The sequence below is a fragment of the Salvelinus fontinalis genome, chromosome 29, assembly GCF_029448725.1.
Source record: "Salvelinus fontinalis isolate EN_2023a chromosome 29, ASM2944872v1, whole genome shotgun sequence".
Taxonomy (NCBI): domain Eukaryota; kingdom Metazoa; phylum Chordata; class Actinopteri; order Salmoniformes; family Salmonidae; genus Salvelinus; species Salvelinus fontinalis.
Genome location: NC_074693.1, coordinates 18,547,962 through 18,567,174, shown reverse-complemented (window position 1 = coordinate 18,567,174; position 19,213 = coordinate 18,547,962). Strand labels below are relative to the sequence as shown.

Here is a 19,213-nt window from a genome sequence, read left to right as displayed (position 1 = left end):
GACAGCAACAGCAGAAATCCCAGGACTCCTGGACATGGGAGGAGATCTTGAAGGGAGAAGGACCCTGGGCACAGGCTGGGGAGTATCGCCGCCCCAAAGCTGAGCTGGAGGAAGCGAAAGCTGAGCGGCGGCGATATGAGGAGGCAGCAAGGCAGCGCGACAGGTACGAGAGGCAGCCCCATAATTTTTCTTTGGGGGGGGGGCTAGAGAGGAGTGTGGCTAAGCCAGGTAGCAGACCTGAGCTCACTCCTCGTGCTTATTATAAGCAACGCGTCACTGGTCAGGCACCGTGTTATGCGGTGAAGCGCACGGTGTCGCCAGTGCGTGCCCATAGCCCGGTGCGCTATAGGGCAGCCCCCCGAAAGTGTCGTGTGAGTGTGGGCATCCAGCCGGGGCGTGTTGTGCCTGCTCAGCGCGTCTGGTCTCCGGTACGCAGTTTCGGTCCAGGGTATCCTACGCTGGCTCTGCGTGCTGTGTCTCCGGGGCGCTGGGAGGGTGCAGTGTGTCCTATGCCTACGCTTCGCTCGTACCGGGCAAATGTGGGAGTGGAGCCTAAGGGAGAGGTGCGCGTAGTAGGCACTAGATCTCCAGTGCTCATCCACAGCCCGGTTCAACCTGTGCCTGCACTCTGGAGGGTACGGGCTGGAGTAGTATTCCAGCCTGGGGGAGTGGTGCCAAGGCTGCGCACCAGAGCTCCAGTGCTCCCTCACAGCCCGGTCCTTCAGGTGCCTCTTAACATCAAGCCTCCTGTAGGTCTCTCCAGCCTGGTGGGTCCTGTGGCAGCCCCACGCACCAGGCTGTCTCTCCGTCTCCTTCCTACAGGTGTGCCAGTCTGCCCAGAGCCGCCTGCACTGCCAGTCTGCCCAGAACGGCCCGTCTGTCCCGAGCCGTCAGAGCTGGCCGTCTGCCCAGCGGTGCCTGAACTGCCCGTCTGCCCAACGGCGCCTTAACTGACCGTCTGCCCAACACCGTCTGAACTGTCCGTCTGCCAAGCGCCGCATGAACCGCCCGTCTGCCATGAGCCTTCAGAGCCTTCCGCCAGACAGGAGCCGCTAGAGCCTTCTGCCAGACAGGAGCCGCTAGAGCCTTCCGCCAGACAGGAGCAGCCAAAGCCTTCCGCCAGACAGGATCAGCCAGAGCCGTCAGCCAGACAGGATCAGCCAGAGCCGTCAGCCAGCCAGGACCAGCCAGAGCCGTAAGCCAGCCAGGACCAGCCAGAGCCGTCAGCCAGCCATGACCAGCCAGAGCCGTCAGCCAGCCATGACCAGCCAGAGCCGTCAGCCAGCCATGACCAGCCAGAGCCGTCAGCCAGCCATGACCAGCCAGAGCCGTCAGCCAGCCATGACCAGCCAGAGCCGTCAGCCAGTCCGGAGCTGCCGTCCCTCAGTCCGGAGCTGCCGTCCCTCAGTCCGGAGCTGCCGTCCCTCAGTTCTGAGCTGCCGTCCCTCAGCCCGGAGCTGCCGTCCCTCAGTCCGGAGCTGCCGTCCCTCAGTCCGGAGCTGCCGTCCCTCAGTCCGGAGCTGCCGTCCCTCAGTCCGGAGCTGCCGTCCCTCAGTCCGGAGCTGCCGTCCCTCAGTCCGGAGCTGCTGCCCCTCAGTCCAGTGCTGCCCCTTATCCCGGTGCTGCCCCTTATCCCGGGGATGCCCCTTAATTTAGGTGGGTTTAGTTGGAGGGTAGTCATTGGGAGGTGAATACGGAAGCGGGGAGTGACTATGGTGGTGTGGGGACAGCGTCCGGAGCCGGAGCCGCCACCGTGGACAGATGCCCACCCAAACCCTCCCCTTGAGGTTGAGTTTTGCGACCGGAGTCCGCATCTTGGGGGGGGGGGGGGGGTGGGGGGGGGGTGGGGGGTAATGTCACGTTCCTGACCTTGTTTTCCTTTTGTATAATTGTGTTTAGTGGGTCAGGACGTGAGCTGGGTGGGCAGTCTGTGTTTGTTCTATGTTAAGTGTCAGGTTTAATTGACCTTGTATGGCTCTCAATCAGAGGCAGGTGTTTTACGTTTTCCTCTGATTGAGAACCATATATAGGTAGGTTGTTTCACATTGTTTGTTGTGGGTGGTTGTCTTCCGTGTCTGTGTATGTTGCACCACACGGGACTGTTTCGTTTTGTTGTTCGTGTATGTAGTCTGTTCCTGTTCGTGCGTTCTTCGTCTATTGTAAGTTCTCAAGTCCAGGTCTGTCTACATCGTTTATTTGTTTGTAGTTTGTTGAAGTGTTTTCGTGTTTCGTCTATCATTTAAATAAATCAGTATGTCAAACTATCACGCTGCGCATTGGTCTTCTGATCCTTCTCAACTCTCCTTGTCTGAGGAGGAGGACGAAGTAGACGATCGTTACAAGTGATGCAACCGGTCAGGATGCTCACGATGTTGCAGCTGTAGAACATTTGAGGATCTGAGGACACATGCCAAATCTTTTCAGTCTCCTGAGGGGGAATAGGCTTTGTCTCTCAACCTGCTCCACTACAGCCCCATCGATGAGAATGGGGGTTGAAACCTTAATAACATAATGCATAGTAAAATCACAACTACCGTGTGTCTGGTTCTGTACACCAACCAGCTGGCACATAACGTTCTGAGAACTATAAATGTTTCTTAGAGCTTGGTGAGAGCGTGGCTGTTCTATGGTTATTTTGCACACAACCTTCCCACAACGTTCTGGGAATGGTGCAGGATAGTTTCTTGGCTTTGGAACATTCTCAGCACATTTAAGGAACTTAACAAATAAACATTATTTTCTTTGTATTTCATTACTTTAAGAGAACGTTTTGTAAAAGTTCAAAGATGTCCACAAAATTTTTAAACATGGCTACATAAAGATTTAATAAAGATAATGTTCTCGGAATGTTCTCCAACTGGTTTGACATTGGGAATGTTCTCCAACTGGTTTGACATTGGGAATGTTCTCCAACTGGTTTGACTTTGGGAATGTTATCCAACTGGTTTGACATTGGGAATGTTCTCAAATAGTTCAAAGAATGTTAAGAAACAACATTCGTCTGTGGGAATTTCAGTATTTCAGCATGAATGTTTCTTCATAGTTCTATTTCAAGTCATGTTCTCAAATTCTGTTCTCAGAGCGTTAATGAAACCTTCCAGTAAAACTGTCAAGGAACCAGAGTAGAACATTCTCAGAACCTCCCTGCAACCTAAAAAACAAATGTTCCTAGTACAGGTGAAACGTTTAATTGTTTTCTCAAAAATAAAAAATAAAAACATTCAGTTTTACCGGTCAGGAAACCTATAGCTTTGTTCTCACAACCAATGTGAAACCAAAAACATACATGCCCACAACATCCAAAGAATAAAATGTGATAGCTGGTTCTACTCTATTTCACTTACATCCCTGTAAGAGACATCCACTGTGAAACACCTGTACATACAGGTCTGGTTTACTCAAGTGAAGTAGGACATGGACCTCAGATCTAGCAATGATAACGTAACAACACACATGGTTAAACCACAACTACTGTGGGACTTGTACATGTTTTCCAGAAGAGCCCTGGAGGTGTAAGTCTGTTTCCCAAATGGCATCCTTTTCCCTATAGTAAACTGCTTTTGACAAGAGCCCTATGGGCCCCTATGGACCCCTATGGACCCCTAGTACACTATAGGCTTGAATGTGTTGACAGTTGGAGATATTTGCTTTAGCTGCAATGAGAATTATAAAAGTATGAAAGCCAACAGTCCAATATTCAATGCTCTGCACATGCGTACAAGTTTGGTACTCCAATAGATCCTTAAATTGTTTTGTGCGTAAATTTATTTTGTTTTATATTATATATTTATTTTTTATTAAGAAATAGTGCACCTTGTGATACAGAAATGGTATGGCAGTTTGAGAGTATGACAATTAGGATACTGCCCAACCCTAGTGCACTATATAGGGAAAAGGGTGTCATTTGGGATGCAGAACATCTATCTTGAAACATGATCTCTGCCTGCTATAAGTGATCACAGATTGTCCAGGGCTCCCACTCTCCACAGTGATAACAGTCATCTCTACCCCTCAACATAACCCTGCTATGAACCAGGCCCTGCACCCATAGCTCAGAGAGGGAAAGATTGAGAGGGAAAGAGTGACCAAGAAAGAGACCGTGAGGGAGAGAGCGAGAGAGAGAGAGATAGATGGGCAGGGAGAGAGAGAGATGGGCAAGGAGAGAGAGAGAGACAGAGAGACAGGCAGAGAGAGAGGGAGAGGGTGAGAGAGAGGGAGGGGGTGAGAGAGAGAGGGTGAGAGAGAGAGGGAGAGGGTGAGAGAGAGAGGGAGAGGGTGAGAGAAGGAGAGAGAGAGAAGGAGAGAGAGAGAGATAGAGAGAGAGAGAGAGAGAGAGAGGGTGAGAGAGAGAGGGAGAGGGCGAGAGAAGGAGAGAGAGAGAGAAGGAGAGAGAGAGTGGGGGGAATGATAGAACAACGGGGAGAGAAAGCGAGAGGGCAGCCAAGAGCCTGGGGTCTGAACCCATTCACCAGTTACCACATTGCCACTTTGTCCCTCTCTCTCGCAGTTTGATATCATATGCTTCCTCTCTTCTGTCTATATTTCATCTCTCCATTCCCCTCTCTCTCTCTCCCTGCCTGCCTCTCTCTCTCTCACACACACTGCTGTGAGAGAAGATGCATGATTTATGAAGCTCTATTTTTACCAGTTACTGAGCAGAAGTGAGTGAGAAACGGCGACAAAGAGATGGAGAGAGAGAGAGAGCGAGAGAGAGAGAAGTCGAGAGAAGTAGAGAGTGTTTGAAGTGAGAGCCCTAGGGGATGGAGGAGGAGAGGAGAGTGGGGAGGCATCCATCACCCTGTGACCCCTCTCCTGTAAAGGAAGATGGGAAATAGGTTTTAGTGGTGAGACAGAAGTATGAGGGAACTGACAAATCTCTATGTAACATTCCAGAGGGAAAGAGCAATGGAACCGGGCCTGTCCCCTTAATATGACACAATTATCTGGGCTGCGTCCCAAATGGCACTCTATTCCCGATATAGCATACTACTTTAGACCAGGGCCGTAAAACATGTTTGTTTGTCATGTGTCAGAAACTTGTATTGGCATTAGAAGAACAATGGCAAGTAGGTTGGGGGGATTAAGTTCTAAGGGGTATGTGAGTTTTGTGTAGGTGTGCATGTGTTTATGTAAATTACCATGTGTATAATACCATGTGCATGTTTAACAGGTATGCATGTAGGTGTGTGTGTGTGTGTGTGTGTGTGTGTGTGTGTGTGTGTGTGTGTGTGTGTGTGTGTGTGTGTGTGTGTGTGTGTGTGTGTGTGTGTGTGTGTGTGTGTGTGTGTGTGTGTGTGTGTGTGTGTGTGTGTGTACAGGCAGTGCTCCCTCCCTAGTTGAGGATGCTGGCTGTTGGGTGCAGATAAAAGGGGATATTTCAGGGCTTTCTCTCACTCTAAGACAGCCCTTATCTCTTCCCCACCTCTCCTGTTGGCTGTGCTGGTCCAGCCATGAGTGATATTAATACCCACGCTAATGAGCCCCTTCCTTGAAGATACTGAAACAATTGGTAGGGGAGGTGGAGGAGAGGAGATGGTGGAGGAGGAAGGGGGGGGGGGGGGGGGGGGGGGGTGCTGAATCAGTCTCTATCCTGTGCCACAACTCCCTCTGGGGTTGTGTGGGGATTGTGGAACACACGAACAAAGAGTGAAATCAAGCTCCAATCACATTAATCATGGCCTGTGACAAGTGTGTAAAGCGGGAGGAGAAATCGTGTTCCAAATGACACGTTATTCCTATTTAGTGCACTACTTCTGACCAGGGTCCATAGGGCTCTGGTCAAAAGTAGTGCACTATAAAGGAAATAGGGCACCATTTGACATGCATAATTGATGGAGATGGGGAGGATGAGGCAGAGAGTGTCTGGCCAGGGAGTGTGTATGCAGGCTGGCTGGCTGTGTGTGTGTGTGTGTGTGTGTGTGTGTGTGTGTGTGTGTGTGTGTGTGTGTGTGTGTGTGTGTGTGTGTGTGTGTGTGTGTGTGTGTGTGTGTGTGTGTGTGTGTGTGTGTGTGTGTGTGTGTGTGTGTGTGTGTGTGTTAGGGCTGTGGCAGTCATGAAATATTGTCAGCCGGTGATTGTCAAGCAAATAACTGCCGGTCTCACGGTAATTGACCGTTAATTAACATAAACATATTTAGCATCTCCCGGTGTCATGCCCTGACCATAGAGAGCCCTCGGTTCTCTATGGTGTTTAGGTCAGAGCGTGACTAGGGGGGTGTTCTAGTCATTGATTTTCTATGTGGCTGGGTTGTATGGTTCCCAATTAGAGGCAGCTGGTAATCGTTGCCTCTATTTGGGGATCATTTTTAGGAAGCCCTTTCTCCCACCTGCTTTCTGGGATATTGTTTTGTTGAGTGCTGATGTGCTGTTCTTCACTTTCGTTATATGTTTATTGTTTTTGTTCAAATTCTACGGTAATAAAGATGTGGAACCCAACACACGCTGGTCCGTCAATCATAACGGCCGTGACACCCGGGTTCCAAGCACAGCCTACAAGCCACTGATGCAGACCTTTGGAACATCTACATTTTAAGAAGTCTAATAAATCCATGTAATATACCCTACATCATAACAATAAATCCATTATTTATTTTAGACAGGTCTAAAGAAACATGATATGAAAAAAATGTAGTCTATTTCAGTGGAACAGAATAGCCTACTCTGAGTGTAACGATGTACGCTGAGAGTCTGGAAGCAAGTTCAGGGAGTGAACACATTTAATTAATAAATGAACAAAACAAGAAACACAAACAGCGCACCGACATGAAACTGGGGAAGAAACCAAAGGGAGTGACATATAAAGGGCAGGTAATCAAGGATGTGATGGAGTCCAGGTGAGTGTCATTAAGCGCGTAACGCTGGTGACAGGTGTGCACCCTAACGAGCAGCCTGGTGACCTAGAGACCTGAGAGGGAGCACACGTGACACTGAGTGGTCCATATGTTAGTCCCTGATCAGGCTATGCCATAGTTCATTTAGCGGACAAAATATGCTTAGAATTCTGTGGCATTATTTTGTAGTATGAAGAATACATTGAACAAAGCTGAATAAAATGCAAATACGATTTTCTCCAAAATATTTGAGAGAGTGTGCACATTCTGTATTGAGTGGTTAGCAAAGAAACAGGTACTCGTATTTCCTGTATATAGAGTTATTTATGTAACTTTAGTTGTGATACTAATGTTGGGCTAAATGTTTTGATTTGATTACATTCGAAGGCTGCATGATGCGACTCTAATGATGATTTGAAAAAAGTTGCATGAAAGGCATGAGCTCTGCTTTGTTTTTTTACGCAGGCTGTACACTCTTCATCAGTTTCTCATTCGCAATTTGACAAGCACTTGATAATGCCTCGAATTTTGCGACTGCATGTCAACTGAACAATGGCATTTGTTCCGTTTGACAGCCTCCTAACCAATTGTGCTATTGTTTGTGTTTTCTCACGTACATAATGTTTCTGCCACTGTCTCTTATGACCGAAAAGAGCTTCTGGATATCAGGAGAGCGATTACTCACCTCGTACTGGAAAAAAACTTTTTTGAACGAGTCAGACGCAAATTATTTACTTCAGACACCCGACCAAGGCCCAAATCCCTGTCATTCGCATGAGAAAGAGATGGAGATATCGGGGACGTAGGTCGGGGTGCCTTGTAAGGGTCTGACGAAGAGTGGGTAATCTGCCCCTCTACCATCAGTCCTATTAGCTAACGTACAATCATTGGATAACAAAATAGACGAGCTACGATCACGAATATCCTACCAACGGGACATTAAAAACTAATATCTTATGTTTCACCGAGTCGTGGCTGATCGACGAAATGGATAACATACAGCTGGCAGGTTTGTTGCTGCATCGGCAAGATAGAACAGCTGCCTCCGGAAAGACAAGAGGTGGCAGTCTGTATATATTTGTAAGCAACAACAGGTGTACAAAATCTAATATTAAGGAAGTCTTGAGGTTTTGCTCACCTGAGGTAGAGTATCTCATGATAAGCTGTAGACCACACTATTTACCAAGAGAATTTTCATCTATATTCTTCATAGCTGTCTATTTACCACCACAAACCGGTGCTGGCAGTAAGACCGCACTCAATGAGCTGTATACGGCCATAAGCAAACAGGAAAACACCCATAGTTTTTATTTATTTAACTAGGCAAGTCAGTTAACTTCTCTGGGATATGTGGGACGGTAGCGTCCCACTTGGCCAAAAGCCAGAAAAAATGTAGCGCGCCAAATTCAAATATATTACTATAAAAATCTATCTTTCATGAAATCACACATGAAAGACAGCAAACTAAAGCTACACATGTTGTGAATCCAGCCAACATGTCTGATTTCAAAAAGGATTTACTGCGAAAGCACACCAAACGATTATGTTAGCTCAGTACATAGCCACAGAAAAACACAGCCATTTTCCCAGCAAAAGATAGTAGTCACAAAAAGTTGAAAAATAGATATAAAATGAATCACTAACCTTTGATGATCTTCATCAGATGACACTCATAGGACATCATGTTACACAATACATTTATGTTTTGTTCGATAATGTGCATATTTATATCCACAAATCTCGGTTTACATTGGCGCCAAGTTCAGAAATGCCTCCAAAATATCCTGAGAAATTGCAGAGAGCCACGTCAAATAACAGAAATACTCATCATAAACTTTCATGAAAGATACATGTTTTACATAGAATTAAAGATACACTTGTTCTTAATGCAACCGCTGTGTCAGATTTCCCAAAAACTTTACGTAATAAGCATACCATGCAATAATCTGAGACGGCGCTCAAAAATAACAACATTTCTCCGCCATGTTGGAGTCAACAGAAATACGAAATTACATCATAAATATTCCCTTACCTTTGATCATCTTCATCAGAATGCACTCCCAGGAATCCTAGTTCCACAATAAATCGTTGTTTTGTTCGATAATGTCCATTACTTATGTCTAAGTAGCTACTTTTGCTAGCATGTTTAGTGCACATGTCCAAACGCTCGCGCAGATGCAGGCGAACTCGGACAAAAACTTAAAAAGGTTATATAACAGGTCGAATAAACTGGTCAAACTAAGTAGAGAATCAATCTTCAGGATGTTGTTATCATAACTATCCAATAACGTTCCAACCGGAGAATTCCTTTGTGTCTCTAGAAGTTATGGAAAGCAAGACGATATCGTTTGGAACGCGCGTGACCAGGAATTGGCAGACCAATGACTGAAACACCTCCCATCCGGCGCCACATCACAGTAGAGGCGTCATTCCACATTCTACAGACTGTTGACATCTAGTGGAAGGCGTAGGAAGTGCAAACAGATCCATATCTTACAGGGAATTGAATAGGCAATGAGTTGAACATTGACCAGTCTCAGAATTCTCACTTCCTGTTTGGATTTTTTCTCAGGTTTTTGCCTCTCATATGAGTTCTGTTATACTCACAGACATCATTCAAACAGTTTTAGAAACTTCAGAGTGTTTTATATCCAATAGTAATAATAATATGCATATATTAGCATCTGGGACAGAGTAGGAGGCAGTTCACTATGGGCACGCAATTCATCCAAAAGTGAAAATGCTGCCCCCTATCATAAAGAAGTTATGGCTGCATCCCGCTACCGGGATCGATATGACAGCAGCCAGATAAAGTGCAGAGCGCCAAATTCAAAAAACATAAATCTCATCATTAAAATTCCTCAAACATACATGTGTCTTATATCATTTTAAAGGTATTCTTGTTGTTAATCCCACCAAAGTGTCCGATTTCAAATATGCTTTTCAGCGAAAGCACTACAAACGATTATGTTAGGTCACCACCAAACCACAATAAGCACAGCCATTTTTCCAGCGAAAGATAGCAGTCAGAAAAAGCAGAAATAGAGATAAAATGAATCACTAACCTTTGATTATCTTCATCAGATGACACTCCTAGGACTTCATGTTACACAATACATGCATGTTTTGTTTGATAAAGTTCATATTTATAACAAAGAATCTGAGTTTACATTGGCGCGTTAGATTCACTAGTTCCAAAAACATCCAGTGATAGTGCATAGCCACATTGTTTCAACAGAAATATTCATCATAAATGTAGATGATAATACAAGTTATACAGTGGGGCAAAAAAGTATTTAGTCAGCCACCAATTGTGCAAGTTCTCCCACTTAAAAAGATGAGAGAGGCCTGTAATTTTCATCATAGGTACACTTCAACTATGACAGACAAAAATCCAGAAAATTACATTGTAGGATTTTTTATGAATTTATTTGCAAATTATGGTGGAAAATAAGTATTTGGTCAATAACAAAAGTTTATCTCAATACTTTGTTATATACCCTTTGTTGGCAATGACTGAGGTCAAACGTTTTCTGTAAGTCTTCACAAGGTTTTCACACACTGTTGCTGGTATTTTGGCCCATTCCTCCATGCACATCTCCTCTAGAGCAGTGATGTTTTGGGGCTGTTGCTGGGCAACACGGACTTTCAACTCCCTCCAAAGAATTTCTATGGGGTTGAGATCTGGAGACTGGCTAGGCCACTCCAGGACCTTGAAATGCTTCCTACGAAGCCACTCCTTCGTTGCCCGTTTCATCTTCGTTTCATCTTCAATGCCCTTGCTGATGGAAGGAGGTTTTCACTCAAAATCTCACGATACATGGCCCCATTCATTCTTTCCTTTACACGGATCAGTCGTCCTGGTCCCTTTGCAGAAAAACAGCCCCAAAGCATGATGTTTCCACCCCCATGCTTCACAGTAGGTATGGTGTTCTTTAGATGCAACTCAGCATTCTTTGTCCTCCAAACACGACGAGTTGAGTTTTTACCAAAAAGTTATATTTTGGTTTCATCTGACCATATGCCATTCTCCCAATCTTCTTCTGGATCATCCAAATGCTCTCTAGCAAACTTCAGATGGGCCTGGACATGTACTGGCTTAAGCAGGGGGACACGTCTGGCACTGCAGGATTTGAGTCCCTGGCGGCGTAGTGTGTTACTGATGGTAGGCTTTGTTACTTTGGTCCCAGCTCTCTGCAGGTCATTCACTAGGTCCCCCCGTGTGGTTCTGGGATTTTTGCTCACCGTTCTTGTGATCATTTTGACCCCACGGGGTGAGATCTTGCGTGGAGCCCCAGATCGAGGGAGATTATCAGTGGTCTTGTATGTCTTCCATTTCCTAATAATTGCTCCCACAGTTGATTTCTTCAAACCAAGCTGCTTACCTATTGCAGATTCAGTCTTCCCAGCCTGGTGCAGGTCTACAATTTTGTTTCTGGTGTCCTTTGACAGCTCTTTGGTCTTGGCCATAGTGGAGTTTGGAGTGTGACTGTTTGAGGTTGTGGACAGGTGTCTTTTATACTGATAACAAGTTCAAACAGGTGCCATTAATACAGGTAACGAGTGGAGAACAGAGGAGCCTCTTAAAGAAGAAGTTACAGGTCTGTGAGAGCCAGAAATCTTGCTTGTTTGTAGGTGACCAAATACTTATTTTCCACCATAATTTGCAAATAAATTCATTTAAAATCCTACAATGTGAATTTCTGGAGTTTTTTTTCTAATTTTGTCTGTCATAGTTGAAGTGTACCTATGATGAAAATTACAGGCCTCTCTCCTCTTTTTATGTGGGAGAACTTGCACAATTGGTGGCTGACTAAATACTTTTTTGCCCCACTGTACACATGGAATTATAGATATACTGTCACGTTCCTGACCTGTTTTCTGTTTTGGTATGTGTTTAATTGGTCAGGGCGTGAATTTGGGTGGGTAGTCTATGTTTTCTGTTTCTATGTTGCTTTAAGGGTTGCCTGCTATGGCTCTCAATTAGAGGCAGGTGTTTGGCGTTTCCTCTAATTGAGAGTCATATTAAGGTAGGTTGTTTCACAGTGTTCGTTGTGGGTGGTTGTCTTCCGTGTCTGTGTATGTTGCGCCACACGGGACTGTTTCGGTATGTTTGTTCGTTCGGTTTTTGTGTAGTCTGTTTTTTCCCTGTTCTTGCGTTCTGCGTGTTACATGTAAGTTCTTAAGTTCAGGTCAGTCTACGTTGTTTTTGTTATTTTGTAAATCATTCCAAGTGTTTGTTTTCATGTTTTCGTTGTCTGTCTAATAAATCATTATGTATGCACAACCCGCTGCACGTTGGTCGAATCACTATTCCTCCTCTTCGTATGAAAAGGACGGAGGAACGCTGTTAAATATACCTCCCCTTAATGCAACCGCTGTGTCAGATTTCAAAACTTTACGGAAAAAGCAAATCATGCAATAATCTGAGACGGAGCTCAGAACAATAGCCAAATTAGCCGCCATGTTGGACTCAACAGAAACCAGAAAATACATGATAAATGTTTCCTTACCTTTGATGAACTTCATCAGAATGCAGTCCTAGGAATCCCAGGTCCACAATAAATGCTTGATTTGTTCGATAATGTCCGTTATTTATGTCCAATTAGCTACTTTGGTTCGCGGCTTCGGTAAACAATTCCAAAGTCAGAAAGCGCCTTCACTATAACGTGACGAAATGTCCAAAAGTTCTGTAACAGTCAGTAGAAACATGTCAAACGATGTACTGAATCAATCTTTAGAATGTTGTTAACATACATCTTGAATAACGTTCCAACCGGAAAATTAAATTGACTTCAGAAGAGCGATGGAACGGACGTCCTACTCATGTGAAGGCTCATGGTGAATGCGTGATCAGCCCGTGGAAGTGATTACTCATTCCTGTCTCCTTCGGCCCCCCTTCACATTAGAGTCATCAGACAAAGTTCTGTTGACTATTGACATCTAGTGGAAGCTGTAGGAAGTGAAAACTCATCTATATCTCGCTGTCATTTCAATTGAGAGCATGGTTGAAAATCTGACACCTCAGAAACAATTCAAACAGGAAGTGGAACTTCTCAGGTTTTTGCCTGCCATATGAGTTCTGTTATACTCACAGACATAATTCAAACAGTTTTAGAAACTTCAGAGTGTTTTCTATCCAATATGAATAATAATATGCATACATTAGCAACTGGGACTAAGGAGCAGGCCGTTTAATATGGGCACCTCTGTGCACCTTTCATCCAAGCTACTCAATACTGCCCCTGCAGCCATAAGAAGTTAATGCAGGTTAACTTAAATCCGTTTTACCTCATTTCTACCAGTATGTTAAATGTGCAACCAGAGGAAAAATAACTCTAGACCACCTTTTACTCCACACACAGAGACGCATACAAAGCTCTCCCTCGCCCTTCATTTGGCAAATCTGACCATAATTTTATCCTCCTGATTCCTGCTTACAAACAAAAATTAAAGCAGGAAGTACCAGTGACTCGTCAATAAAGAAGTGGTCCAATGACGCAGATGCTAAGCTACAGGACTGTTTTGAAAGCACAGACTAGAATATGTTCTGGGATTCTTACGATGGCATTGAGGAGTACACCACATCAGTCACTGGCTTCATCAATAAGTGCATTGATGACGTCATCCCCACAGTAACCATACGTACATACCATAACCAGAAGCCATGGATTAGAGGCAACATCAGCACTGAGCTAAAGGGTAGAGCTGCTTCTTTCAAGGAGCAGGACTCTAACCCGGACGCTTATAAGAAATCCCGCTATGCCCTCCAACGAACGATCAAACAGGCAAAGTGTCAATACAGGACTAAGATCTAATCATACTACACCGGCTCCGATGCTCGTCAGATGTGGCAGGGCTTGCAAACTATTACAGACTACAAAGGGAAGCACAGCCGCTAGCTGCCCCTACCAGACAAGCTAAATTACTTCTATGCTCGCTTCAAGGCTAGCAAAACTGAAGCATGCATGAGAGCATCAGCTTTTCCAGATGACTGTGTGATCACTCTCTCCATAGCCGATGTGAGTAAGACCTTTAAACAGGTTAACATTCACAAGGCCGCAGGACCAGACGGATTACCACGACGTGTACTCCGAGCATGTGCTGGCCAACTGGCAAGTGTCTTCACTGACATTTTCAACCTGTCCCTGACTGAGTCAATAATACCAATATGTTTCAAGCAGACCACCATAGTCTCTGTGCCCAAGAACACTAAGGTAACCTGCCTAAATGACTACCGACCCTTAGCACTCACGTCTGTAGCCATGAAGTGCTTTGAAAGGCTGGTCATGGCTCACATCAACACCATTATCCCAGAAACCCTAGACCCACTCCAATTTGCATACCGCATCAACAGATCCACAGATGATGCAATTTCTATTGCACTCCACACTGCCCATTCCCACCTGGACAAAAGGAACACCTACGTGAGAATGCTATTCATTGTCTATAGCTCAGCGTTCAACACCATAGTGCCCTCAAAGCTCATCAATAATGCATCATTGCGCAAAATAGTATGGATATGTATGCAACAAAAGTTCAACATTCACCTTCTGCTACCATTTCTGTCAAGCCGTCTATACGTACAGTTTGACGCATACGTTCGATAAAACCAACATATGCAGTACACCGAACACACTGCAACTGTCTGCAACGCAATGCTGCTGGCGACACAACAGTGGTAGGCAGGATCACCGACAACGATGAGACAGCCTATAGGTGAGGAGGTCAGGGACGGTGCCAGGACAACAATCTCTCCCTCAACGTGATCAAGACAAAGGAGGTGATTGTGGACTACAGGAAAAGGAGGACCGAGCATGCCCCCAATCTCATCGACGGGGCTGTAATGGAGCAGGTTGAGAGCTTCAAGTTCCTTGATGTCCACATCACCAACAAACTATCATGGTCCAATCACACCAAGACAGTCGTGAAGTGGGCACGACAAAGCCTATTCCCCCTCAGGAGACTGAAAAGATTTGGCATGGGTCCTCAGATCCTCAAAAAGTTATTCAGCTGCATCATCAAGAGCATCCTGACGGATTGCACCACTGCCTGGTATGGCAACTGCTCGGACTCCGACCACAAGGCACTACAGAGGGTAGTGCGTACGGCCCAGTACATCAATGGAGCCAAGGTTCCTGCCATCCTGGACCTCTATACCAGGCGGTGTCAGAGGAAGGCCCTTAAAATTGTCAAAGACTCCAGCCACCCTAGTCATAGACTGTTCTCTCTGCTACCGCACGGCAATCTGTCCCAGAGCGCCAAGTCTAGGTCTAAAAGGCTTCTTAACAGCTTCTACCGACAAGCCATAAGACTCCTGAACAGCTAATCAAATGGCTACCCAGACTATTTGCATTGTCACCCCCACCCCTTCTTTTACGCTGATGCTACTCTGTTTATTATCTATGCATAGTCACTTTAACTCTGCCTACATGTACATATTACCTCAATTACCTCGACTAACCTGTGCCCCTGCACATTGACTCTGTACCGGTACCCCCTGTATATAGCCTCCACATTGACTCTGTTCCGGTACCCCCTGTATATAGCCTCCACATTGACTCTGTACCGGTACCCCCTGTATATAGCCTCCACATTGACTCTGTACCGGTACCCCCTGTATATAGCCTCGCTACTGTTATTTAACTGCTGCTCTTTAATTATTTGTTATTTTTATTCTTATTTTTTACTTATACATTTTTTACTTAACACTTTTTTTCCTTAAAACTGCATTGTTGCTTAAGGGCTTGTAAGTAAGCATTTCACTGTAAGGTCTACACCTGTTGTATACAGTGCATGTGACAAATACAATTTGATTTAATTTGTGTGGCCGTATTGCCCCCAAAATAAATCCATGCCTTTTTCGGCCAGTGGCCGTTTTGCCCTTGAGCTAAATATAATAATTAAAATTCCCTTCTCTTGGCTGTATGCCGAAGCACCTCTCCATCACATGGCTCTCTTTCAATCACAAGGCTCTCTTTCACACGATCGGGTCTTTCTCACAGGCTACAAGTGAAGACAGACACATCGGGGACGCAACTGCGCTTGTCCTTATCCAATTCCCAGGGTGAATATTGAAGATATTTGAGGATCTGTCCACATTTACTTTTCGTCAGCCAACAAGAAGAGTAGGCCTAACGAACTTCAAAAGCACTAGCCGATGTCAATCTACTATTCCCCATAGTAAAGGTTGACCTATTCTATTCAGTGCGAGAAATAAATATTCCAAACATAGTCTAGGACAGTACAGCAATACATCCCAAATTAATTATACCACTAACCTGTTTCAAGCAATGAGCCTGACTGAACAGACGAGAATGTTTAGCTTAAAATTTTGATAAACTATGAGGCCATTTCTTCACATTATAAGTGCAGCAATACGCACATAGCAGTAGGCTATAAGTGTGAATGTACCATTAACAGGAGAACACCATTCTCAAAAGTGACTGCAAATGCGATTGTTCATGTAATGCTTTTATTATAAAAATGCATTTTATGGTGAAATTGATCTTCCCCAAATTTGAAACTCATACGAATGTTAGGCAATACAAAGTGTATTATTGCGCTTCATTTTAAAAGTTATTTGGCCACTTAAGTTGTGATACAAAACATATTAATGGGCCACTCCCAAGTGGCGCAACGGTGTAAGGCACGGTATCTCAGTGCTAGAGGCATCACTACAGACACCCTGGTTCAAATCCAAGCTGTATCACAATTAGGCAGCGCACAATTGGCCCAGCGTCATCTGGGTTTGGCCGGTGTAGGCCGTCATTGTAAGTAAGAATTTGTTCTTAACTGACTTGTCTAGTTAAAGAAAAAATATAATATTCTTTTAAATGAGCTAGGCTACATGAGGTGTGCGACTATGATTTAAAAAAGTTTTTTTTTTAAAGCATTCGCTGTTTCTTGCCTTAAGCTGGGCATCATTCACAAGTGATAAAATATCATTCACAAACGATAGGCTAATATTGTCACCCATCACACTCTTCTTTATTTAATATTGTCTTCACATACACTAAATAATGTGTGAAATTTGGTTTGTTTTAGAATGGACCATTATCATGCACCTGTCTCTAAACAGGGGCAGCGGAAATCTATGTCATCTATGCACTTAAATAGAGAAAGGAGGACACTTTTCCTGTGGTTCATTTTCATGGCAGCCAGGTAGGCTATACTCCTGTTGTAAATAGAAGGAATGTGCTTAATATTATCCATTTGGACACAAACCAGGAGATAGGAGCCTGATAGCAGACATGTTAGAATGGGGTACCCCGTCAGCTCACTGAGGGGTGTGCCTCCAGTGGGGGTACCTGCCCATCTGTCTGTTTGTCTGACTGTCTGTCTGCCTGCCGCATGCCAACCTGCCTGACCGCCTGTCCACCTGCCTGCCTGCCTGTCTGTCTGTGTCCTTGTGTAGAGAGGCTGTATTGATTAATGCTGATGATGATGTCCTTTGGCTGATCAGTGTGTCAGTGTGTATGTGTGTAGGTGTGTGTGTGTACATTTGTGTAAGTGTGTTCCTACATTACCTTAAATTAAAATCCACTTCATGAGTGTGTGTATAAGTAAGTGTGTAATAACTTATTGGCTTGTCTGTATGTATGAGTCTGTGTGCGTGTGTCTTCCCGGTTCCCTGATAAAGATGTCCAGCTCTGCTCCTGTGCTCTATCAGTATGCAGCACCAGCATCATTGGGAGGCTGTGGGCACACACACACACACACACACACACACACACACACACACACACACACACACACACACACACACACACACACACAGCCAGTGGATTCACTTAAGGGGAGCTAGTCACAATTAGCTGTTAACATTACAAGGCAGAATTTAGCCCTGGCCGGTATCCCCCGGGGAAATTAAACTAGCTCTAAATCATTAAACCACAAGCTAAACATTAACAGACATTTGCATTTTTATTGCACCTGAAAAGAATGGCATGACTCCATTATCTCCCAGACACAGAGAAAGAAGTTTCTTAGTTATTATTGTGTCGTCCTGCATTGAAAAAATTTGTGTTTATCCCGGGGAAGAAGCTAGAGAACGGGAGTCCTCATCGGTTTAATGCCGGCGCTTTGTGGAGGGTTGTGATTACAAAATAAACAAACCAGAAACAGCACAGGCAGAGGAAACAGTGACTGGTTTGTTATGCAAATCCCCTCTTTTATTTCTCCCAAAAATAAACAAACAATAACAGACAACAACAGAGGATAGAGGAGCTGAACTGGGGGTAACAAAATGAAAGACAACAACAGAGGAGCTGAACTGGGGGTAACAATATGAAAGACAACAACAGAGGAGCTGAACTGGGGGTAACAATATGAAAGACAACAACAGAGGAGCTGAACTGGGGGTAACAATATGAAAGACAACAACAGAGGAGCTGAACTGGGGGTAACAATATGAGAGACAACAACAGAGGAGCTGAATAGGTGGTAACACTATGAGAGACAACAACAGAGGAGCTGAATAGGGGGTAACACTATGAGAGACAACAACAGAGGAGCTGAATAGGGGGTAACAATATGAGAGACAACAACAGAGGAGCTGAATACGGGGTAACACTATGAGAGACAACAACAGAGGAGCTGAATAGGGGGTAACACTATGAGAGACAACAACAGAGGAGCTGAATACGGGGTAACACTATGAGAGACAACAACAGAGGAGCTGAATAGGGGGTAACACTATGAGAGACAACAACAGAGGAGCTGAATAGGGGGTAACACTATGAGAGACAACAACAGAGGAGCTGAATATGGGGTAACACTATGAGAGACAACAACAGAGGAGCTGAATAGGGGGTAACACTATGAGAGACAACAACAGAGGAGCTGAATATGGGGTAACACTATGAGAGACAACAACAGAGGAGCTGAATATGGGGTAACACTATGAGAGACAACAACAGAGGAGCTGAATAGGGGGTAACAAAATGAAAGACAACAACAGAGGAGATGAATGGGGGGTAACAATATGAGAGACAACAACAGAGGAGCTGAATAGGGGTAACAATATGAGAGACAACAACAGAGGAGCTGAACTGGGGGTAACAATATGAGAGACAACAACAGAGGAGCTGAATAGGGGGTAACACTATGAGAGACAACAACAGAGGAGCTGAACAGGGGGTAACACTATGAGAGACAACATACTACTAGATAATGATATGATGTATAAATGTGAGTTGATGCTACTAGATAATGATATGATGTATAAATGTGAGTTGATACTACTAGATAATGATATGATGTATCAATGTGAGTTGATACTACTAGATAATGATATGATGTATCAATGTGAGTTGATACTACTAGATAATGATATGATGTATAAATGTGAGTTGATACTACTAGATAATGATATGATGTAT

At 44.6% G+C, this 19,213-nt stretch overlaps 1 protein-coding gene across 1 annotated transcript in view; it reads left to right on the top strand.

Annotated features, from left to right (window-relative positions):
- Positions 1-19,213, top strand: part of gpc3 (glypican 3) — a 413,930-nt gene that overhangs the window by 163,650 nt on the left and 231,067 nt on the right. The window lies entirely within an intron of this gene.